A 9,854-nucleotide genomic window follows, 5' to 3' on the forward strand; every position below is an offset into this window, starting at 1 on the left:
TATAAGTATTGCAATAATATCGATCCATTTCTCTTGTACGAGAAAAGAGACTGATCAATAAATAACACCTTTTATTGAACACGCCCGTCTCTTCCTTTTCTCTACATTCTGATGAGACTAAGAATGCACGTACTGACTGAGTAAAATAATTGCCTTGTGCTCACACGACTCTTGAGATTGACTCTTGATTAGGGGAGAGCAAAGTTGTCATGTTCTATGGTTGTCAGAAACTAAATCCCTTCTTGTCTAATCAGGGAAGTTAATCCTTCCTTGAACATTCGAGAAAGTTTCTAGCGAACTCTGAGCTTAGCTGGCAAACCCAAAAATTAAGTCTAGTATCGACAGTAGTAGACCTAGTTAACGTCTGGCCTAGGCCTTTACTGCTGTAGGTACTATTCCAATGCGCAGAGCCTATTGGGAAAATAGGAGCTACACTACATGGCGCCCAACGCGTTTGGAAAGGGCGATAAAACTAACGTAAGACATTTAGAGTAACTCAGTCGTGCTTTCTCACTCAGACCCCTTTTCCCAAATACTCCAAAGACGTCTGGAGTGGGTGAAAGGTTATAATATCCTCCAAAACCTCGCAGGAGGGAACTCCTATGTATGGTTCTTGGTCTAGTCAACGTTGAAGGATAAAACAGTTCCAAAATATTGTGCATCTAATCTCTGTTTCCATAAAGAAACCTGATCTGCAAATAAACATAATACCATCCTGTCAGCAAAATGGACAGCGATGAAGAACGAGAGGTTACTAGATTAGCTACTGAAATAGCAGATGCTGATGCTACCATGCAAGCAGCAGACGCGGATATAATACTCATTCCGGTCGCCAAAAGGAAATCTATAACCTTAAAACTTATAGAAAATGGACTGACACCTAGAGGTGGCACAGTCATATTCGTAATCGAGGCACACGAATATCGGCAGACAGAGGTATACTATACATGGATACATTTTCCAGCAGCAAATACTATAACAAAGTACTTCCACTATTACAAAGTAGAGGAACCTCCTAATGAGTACACTCCTTTCGAGGAGGTGGAAGTACCACTCAAATTCCAAGAGCATTTGCTCTTATTTGATGGCGCCCTAAAACATAATAATCACATTACAAGGCTCGGTCCTTTAGGAAGACCAGGAGCAACGTGGCCGGTCTTAGCCGGATACACACCATATCCAGACATCGAAAGAATGCCTGCAGCAGAGCTGTTAATACAGCTAAAACAACTACTAAAAATTCACAGACAATTAGTTCAGTATGTAATGCGGACTTCAACAATTCAGCCAGCGATTAAACTTCCACAGCTGACCCCTCACCAGGGGAACACAAATAAAATTACACCACAGAACATCCAATCCTGCCTAGGTAAAGTTCCAGCTAAACGGGAACAGATACCATTCTGGTTGGCACAGAAAATTACCCAAATAGAGGCGGTGTTTCCTGACACCACCCCATTAGAAAAACACAGAATTCTGACTATATGTCTCCCAATGGGAATCGCACCACACATTGAGGACTGTGACACTTGGGGTACAGTCTTTGCTTCCATCTACACAAAAACGCACGGTGTTCCATCCATTTCGGTAATACCAGATGTGCTAAAACAAATTCAAGATGAATATGGTCCAGAACCTGCTTTAACTCTTGGTATGAAATTACTAAAAGACTTCAAGCAGGTCTCGGCTATATTACTAGCCAACATAAAGGGTGAAGCAGCAAACGTGGCGATCCGCCAGAGGTTAAAAGAGACAGATATAGCAGACCAACCAGCTGAAATTGCCAGAATCATAGAAAAATCCTATGAAGAACTAGGCAGAGATAGTCTAGGTGGAATACCAGTAAAACCGCAACTGACTACAAGTCCAGAAAAAATGTTTTTTAATAATAATAATAATTCACCAAAAAAGAACTGGGATGGGAACAAACAATCCAATCCTAAAGAAAAGAAATTCCAGTCCAGAGGAAGGTCTCCTAGGCGAAGAGAGAAATCTCCAAACCCGAGACAAAGGTCACCTCAGAGTGAACCCTCTGGGAATAGATATAACCTTAGAAATAGGGATAATATTAAAAAACCTGATAGATATCAAGACATTGATACACGTCCCTCTCAATCTTTTCAGAATTCCTCGCAGAAATCGGAAAGAAGAGGACGATCAGAAGAGCACGCCAAGTCCAAAGACAAGGAACCTGCTCAACTGAAAAAGAAATTACAATTTCCAAAAAAGAAGGTAGCCAGTATCAAGGTAGTTAACAATGCCGAGAATACTGAGGACACAACTGAAAAACGGAGAATGGGCTCAGACAATGCTAGACAGCGCAGCAGAGGTGAGCATAGCTCGCAAAGTCCTTATGAATCATCTGGAGACAGTGGACACGAATGAATACCTTCAAGTGGAAACTGCAGATACCAGAGTTAGCAAGCCACACAAAATATACGAGATAACATTACGTATAGAGGGAGATAAGACTAGGAAAATAAGGGGACTATTTTGGGATAACCTCTCAAAGGTGGAGTAGTGTGGCTCACTGGTTAGAGGCGGCAGACCCGAGAGCAGAGGACGGCCCGGGACCAGGGTTCGATTCCCGACGCGGCAGGTTTCTGGACCAGGGTCAGCGGACTCGATAATTCTCTCGCCTCGGTGCCCACTCTGATCAGCGATCACACTCGGCAACTCTGGGCACTAGCTTGCCTCATCTTCACTAACGGCCCCACCAGACCGCTGGGGATGCCTGGTCTCACCCTGGAGATACCCATTAAGGGACCATCTCTCAGGGAAGCCAGGAAGGGTTTCGCAGCGGTCGAAGCGCGGAGGTACCCCTTCGGGAGTGATTCCAGCGCTATATAAGCACATCATTAAGGGTTATGACATCCTTCTAGCTGAAAAAGACTGGCCACCAGAGTTTGTCAGGGAGTGCCCTCATGGCGAAGAAGTACTTATGCCTGCCTTCTCGAATCAAATACCGATTCATAAAAAATATACACTTGCTAGAAAGTGGGCAGTGGCCTTAGCACCTGCTTTATATAAAAATCATGTAGGATGGGATGAGGATTCTCCTCCTCACAAAGTCCAGTTAAAATCACAACCAACTGCACAAAGGCAGTACCCAATTAAGCAAGAAGCTAAAAAACAAGTAAATGAAATACTAGATCAGCTAGAATACCAGGGGGTGATTGAAACTTGCACCTCACAAATGAACAATCCTTTGTTTCCGGTCTCCAAACCAGACAATTCGTACCGTCTAGTTTTGGATTACCGACACCTTAACACATGTTGCAAAACTTTTGCAGTGCAAAACTCACACAGTGCTGCACTAATGAATAACATAGTGCGCAAAAAATACAAAACAACCTTGGACATCTCCAATGGATTCTTTTGTCAAAACATAGCACCAGAGAGCAGATATTTAACTGCATTCTCAGTAAATGGCACTCAAAAACAATTCTGTCGGTTAGCCCAGGGGTACAAGAACAGCCCGGGGGTATTCTCAGCGAGAGTAACAGAATTACTACAACTATATGATGATGAAGCATTATCTTATGTCGATGACATTTACTTAACAGATGATGACTTGGAGACTCACTTGAAAAGAGTGAACACCATAATACTTGGTTTCGCTGCAGAGGGTTACAAATTCAACTTCAAAAAGTCCAGAATTGCCCATCTGACGGTCCTATTCTTAGGATATGAGTTATCAAGTGAAGGCAAAAGCCTGGCAGACAATTTCCTAGAGAAATGTGCCGTAATCCAAGCTCCTAAAACACTAAAAAACCTACAGTCAATTCTAGGCTTCCTAAATTTCGGAAGAACTTACATTGCAAATTACGCAGAAAGGGTCAAACCCCTTTATGATCTAATTAAACCAGACTTTAAAAGATCCAGTTGGACTCAAGCACACACAGAAATTTTGAGATCCTTACAAACAGACATGCTAATTAAAACAAAATTAGAAACCCGTGATAATACACGCAACCTTGTGATCCGAGTCATCCCAGGGAGATGCGGATTCACATACCTAACCTCTAATGAGGGAGAAAAGGTACCAATTGCATTCAAATCACACTTGTACACAAAAGCTGAACAGAGATTCAGCAACAAAGGAAAAATTGTTCAAGCAGTTCAAACCGCAATAGCTAGAGAAAAAGACATAGCTGACGGTAGACATATCACAGTCAGAACAGCTGAATCAGCCTTCGAGGCACTAACAACACCGTGTAATTTACCAACAACAACATTGAATCCGGAATGGATACAATGGGTGAATTCAATCACAACGGACAAAGTATACTACTACTTTGATCCTGACCTAGAAGAATTAAAAAATCTAAAATATGAAAAGACGTATCCTCTGCCAATCGACATTCTGCCTCTACGACATTACGCCTGTGTAATCTATACAGACGGACATGCTCAACCCTCCGTTTGGGGAGAACATGCATACAATCCCACATGTGAGATTACAAAAGAAGTGTGGCGCGGAGGTAAACTAAGACCTCTATTAACAAAATCACACTCAGTAGAAACTAATTCAGAACTGCAAACTGAAATAATAGCTTTGAAAATGGCGCTAGATAATGCGGATCGCGAATTCCCGACACTTATAGTGTCAGATTCATATTTCTGCGTCAAAGCATATAACAAGGATTTGCAGACATGGATTCAGAACGGTTACAAAGATGACACAGATGCACCAATAAAGCAGAGACTGCTCTGGGAACAGGTAGCTCTTTTGAAAAAAGAACTACCAAAGACTCACGTGACACACTCACTGAGTCACCAGCGTGATGGCGTTCACGTTGTAGGGAATTCATTGGCTGAAACAGCCGCAGCGGCAGCCAGTAAACCGGCTCCCGTAGATCGAAAAAAGCGTACATTAAAATACATTGACGGCGAAACATTGCTGGCAGTAAAAACGTCATCAAAAGGCGACTGCTCGGCGTTACCGATCAACTATCCACTCAATTACACATACATCATAGATGCAAACTCCATTCCTTTTGCTCGAATCCCTGGAGTGGGGGATAGAGTGATTCCAAACATGGACAGGAGAAACTTGTTAATCGCAGACGCACACATGGGCGAGGGTCTCAGACACCTTAAATTAAAAGATTCTCTGGAAGAATTACAATCACGGTACTGGTGGCCAGGCATGAGCCTGCACTACACCATGTTTGTAAAAAACTGCCCAAACTGCAACAGAGATCGCAGTGGGGAGAGAAGCAGTTTAATACCTCGTCGTATCAAGGCAGATAACATCACCACTAAAAAGAATGGCTTGCGATTAACATATACAGGCTAGTTCCCACTTATAATGTAGATCCACAGCACTCGGCTGACGTCCGGACTGTTATACAAGATTTGCGAGTCTAAATGGCATATACGCTAAGAGCATGCCACGTTCGACCATTTTTTCTTTTTCTCAGGCAATCCAGCCTGGGGGGGGGAAAGAATGGCCAAATGAGCACAGCCCAGCGGGAATCTTCTCACTTCCTTCCTGAGGGTATGGGATGGTGTAAAGAAAAAACCAAGACAGAAAGCAATCTATAATAGAAAGGATATTAGGTTCGGGAGCTGGGTGGGTCAAACATCTAATAAGTGTCCAACGTAGTCTAAATAACTTGCCAAGAAATTCTCTGAAGGGATTCAGTCCGTACGAATTATTATTCGGAACTAGGATGTTGATCTCTGACCTTGATAGTCAGACTTCAGTGGTAACAGAAAAAAGCTTTGATGTCAAAGACCGTTTGGCTATTTTGCAGGACTTAAACAAAACAAGAAAAGACCTGAGCAACATACAGTTGAAAGAACAGCCAACGACCACTGAAGATTCACCACCTGTCCCAGCAAGACCTGTCTGGATTCCAAAAGTCGGGGATCTAGTCAGGGAGAAGATCGCGGTAAAGAAGGAATTTGGGCCTTCTTACAGAAAAGCAGTTCCTGTATTGTCTGTCAACGGGACAAGATCAGTTGTACTACCGCCACTTGCTGGAAAAAAGGAGAACCGAGTTGTATCCATCGACCTGGTAAAACCACAACATGTGGCCGATAACCAACGGTAGGCCAAGTGGACTCCCAATAAGTAGCAGAACACCAAGGTTTGCTACCAGTACAGAGGTCCTATCAAAGAGGCTCATCACATTCGAAACGCCTACAGAAGAACAACAAGGACTATGCAACAATGCAATAGAACTAAGACCTCTGAAAACCCAAATAAAGACATTTAGCAGAGACACACCAATCTATACAGAAGTACCAAGTGAAAATGCAAGAAACAAAAATCCTGAACCAATTGGAACAATTGACAGAACTGCATCCGGTTACTTCATCAACTTCGATGATTCCTCTGACGGTTTCAGCGAACAAAAGACACAGCCATCATCAAAATCCTTTAAAGACAAAGCGAAGGAACTTTTGAAACAACTAAAAGAAACATATCTGATTTCTCCATGGATTGAATTTTGGGTGGGTTTTGGTGCATTTATCCTCATACTTTGGCTCATCATGGTATTTACCTTGGGACGCTTCATTGAGGGAAAATATGCTAAAATGGACACAGCAAGTCAGAACATCAACTTGGTCCTCAAACCACACACATCTTCACACGTCGAGAAACGAGAACTTTCTTCAGAACTTTCTTCAGCCAACTTCACAGCAATTCCAATACCTGGTGGGGTAGCCTGGGACAACACTGACTATGAAATTTATGGTCCGGTCGAGATCCTGAAATATCCACACCAAATCAAGATCTCCTTGAGTGACTTTGCAAAACCAAACTCATTTGCTGATGATTGGGACTTTGAAAGTATTAACAATATGATGTCTGACTTAGTAATGTCTGCTAAATTTACAAAACATGATTATTTGCAGGGTTCTACAAATTATGACAGCATGTACTGCTATAACCATTATGGTAACCATTTCTTGCATAAATCTGCACAACCTAGAAATGTTTTAAATTTTAATCAATGGGAACATTGTGCTACACCTCCAAAAGGGAGCTCAAGAACCGTGTATGGCAAATATTCATATTTTTCAGGTTTTAACACAAGTAATGCGGAAACATTTTATTTTAAATTGTCAAACAAGACAGGGACCAAAACCATGATAACCAACACAAAATTGATTTATTCTGACTTATTCTTTGAACAAATGAATACTTTTGGATTTAATTATTGGGACAAAAATGTTGATTTGAAAAGTGTTTGGGGTACAAAAGAATGGCAAGTACAGGGTATAGAAGCTTTGTTTAGAGCCTGCATGATCCCAGAACAAATGATATTTTTAAATGACACTGTTCAACAAACTACCTGTCTTGGCTTAGCCAAAATCAAAGATTTAAATAACCTGTCTATTCCAAAGCCAACAATGTTTAGCAATAACTCTGATACAGATGAAGAAATAGACATAAACCATATACTTAACCAAAACAGAACACATCCTGATTGGAAACAATGGTTGATCTGGCCCACAGATACAAATAACTGTCAAGATAGATTCCTGAATAAAACACAGGGTTTCAAAATGACCAGGCCAGACCCTAGATATCCCCAAAGACACCACCCAGGGATAATAACAACCTACAGTGTGGGCAAATTATGCCTTCAATGGCTACAAACTTCCACACTGCCTGAAATTAAGCAACACCTAACTTTACTTACTGATGGTGCTGACTTGCGTGATTTCATACTGGGACCACGCAAACAGCGTCATAAGCGTTTCATAGCAGCCTCTGTATATGCAGCATACAATGAGGCCTGGAAGGTTACTCAAATTGAGACAGCAGAAAGAATACGGGAAATTGACCGTATTAATTTGGAAAAATCACTTTCTGTAGTGGACAATGGGTTAATGACTCTGTCCTCCAGAATTTTTTCATTGGACAGCATTGTGTCTTCAGCAATCGATATATTATCGCAAGACTTACTGTTATTACAACATGGTCAGTCACAATTGCGTTCTATTGTACAGCTTGGCTGGACGTTACAAAATCTGCGTTCAGGCTACGTGCCTTGGCGTTTAATCAACACAACGTCACTATTCCAAATCTTTAACCTTACTGATAGACAAATCGGTATGGCGCAGAAGGGTGCTGATTATACAATCTTGAGCATTGAAAAACTAGAAAGATTACCAATGACAATGTCAGAACGACCTGTCAGTGAATGGATAATCCACGGAATCATAAATATTCCAATCTCAACCTTCAGGTTTCAATATTGCCAAAAATATATACAGGCTGGCATGTACGAGAAATTGGGAAAGGGGTACCTTAAAACAACTTGGAACCTGCCCTATTCACATGCATGTGTCAGTAACAAAGGACAGAAAGTGTTTCTTAGTGGCAACAATTGTGCTATGTCACTAAGCGGCACGCTTCTGTGTAACGGTATTAGTTTGCACGAAGCCTGTGAAGGGAATTCATACAACCTTTCATGTCACCAGCAAGGCGCACCTGCAACTGAAATAGAACCATTCTTTCAAAGACTCTATAATGGGAGTTACATTCTTATTGTAGACCGCAGATGTTGTAGTCTTATGCCCGGGACTCCTTATCTCGTCACTACGACGGCGAAGGTCAAGTGCTGTGGACGTTCTTTGTTCCCCAGCTCCTTTCCAGACAGGGAGGCAAGGGCATGGCCCGTCTGAAAATTACTTCTATTCGAATAGACACTTTAAGCAGAATGAAAACAGTGCTTCTTCAGACGCCTACAAGGCTCACGTCATCAAAAGAAACGTATGATCTACAAGTCGCAAGGACGACTGCAGAGATACATACATTATTATCAACTAATTCCCCCGTACATTTCGCGGAAATCCTGAGCGAAATCTTAAATATTTCTGATACCACTGGGGTCTCAAAGGTATTTAAGACAGTATTTTCGATGGCATTAACACCATTCAAAGCCATACTGGGTATTTTTCCAGATTTCGTCCATTCGATTTTTGGCGGACTTCCCCTGATCCTGGGACTAATTGCAGGAATCCTATTCCTAGTCCTTATTTTTCGTTATGGCAACCCATGTCACAGACCAAACTCTGACGACAATGGAAGAAACGATCCTAGCCATTGGATACCGGGACCGGATATCAAAAATCCTGGGACTCTCCCGGCTTAGAGACCTGAACATGACTTGGTTTCTATCATTTCGACCAATGTGGCAAAGGTGTGTTTTACCTGTACTAAGGTGTCTGCTATGCGGAGAAGAATGCGTGTTAGACACCTGTCTGACGCTACAATCGGATGCGCCGGTGGATGCAGATACACTGTTGGTTCCTACCAAGGTTCACGCACTGTGCTGCCCTCAAAGGCTGCCAATTCTGATGACGGCATTCCTGGAATCTTCACCACTGCGATTGAAGAGTAGTGAAGTTCGAGATGAAAGCAGCATCGAACAGGTACGACCTTCTGTCAGCAATGCAAATCAGAATGTCAATGGAGACAATCATGCGCATGAATGCATGGTTACCCCTATTTCCGACTTAGAGGAACTTTCCCATGAAGCTGTTGACAGTTTTTTCGAAAGCCTGAATGATATGATGTTCTCTCCGGAACAGAAATAGAGACTTTTGAGTAAACTCGCACACGGCGTTCCCTGAAGTCACATGAACAATTACAATCCAGTTCACGGACAGCAACTTTTTTCAGCAAGCCCCTAAAATATTTTTCTATATATTTTTTCCCGGGACACTGATCTTCTGCTTAAAGTAAGAAACTATTCCTAGAGAACTAAGATTTCTATTTTTTTAGATACTTTATAGACTTTATATAGACTTTAGCTGCCCGCTGGTATGTTCACAATATATTTTATGTGATGAAATGGTTTCGACTTTTTTTCTGTATAGCCATATTA

Source organism: Lissotriton helveticus, chromosome 7 (genome assembly GCF_964261635.1).
Source record: "Lissotriton helveticus chromosome 7, aLisHel1.1, whole genome shotgun sequence".
Classification (NCBI taxonomy): Eukaryota; Metazoa; Chordata; class Amphibia; order Caudata; family Salamandridae; genus Lissotriton; species Lissotriton helveticus.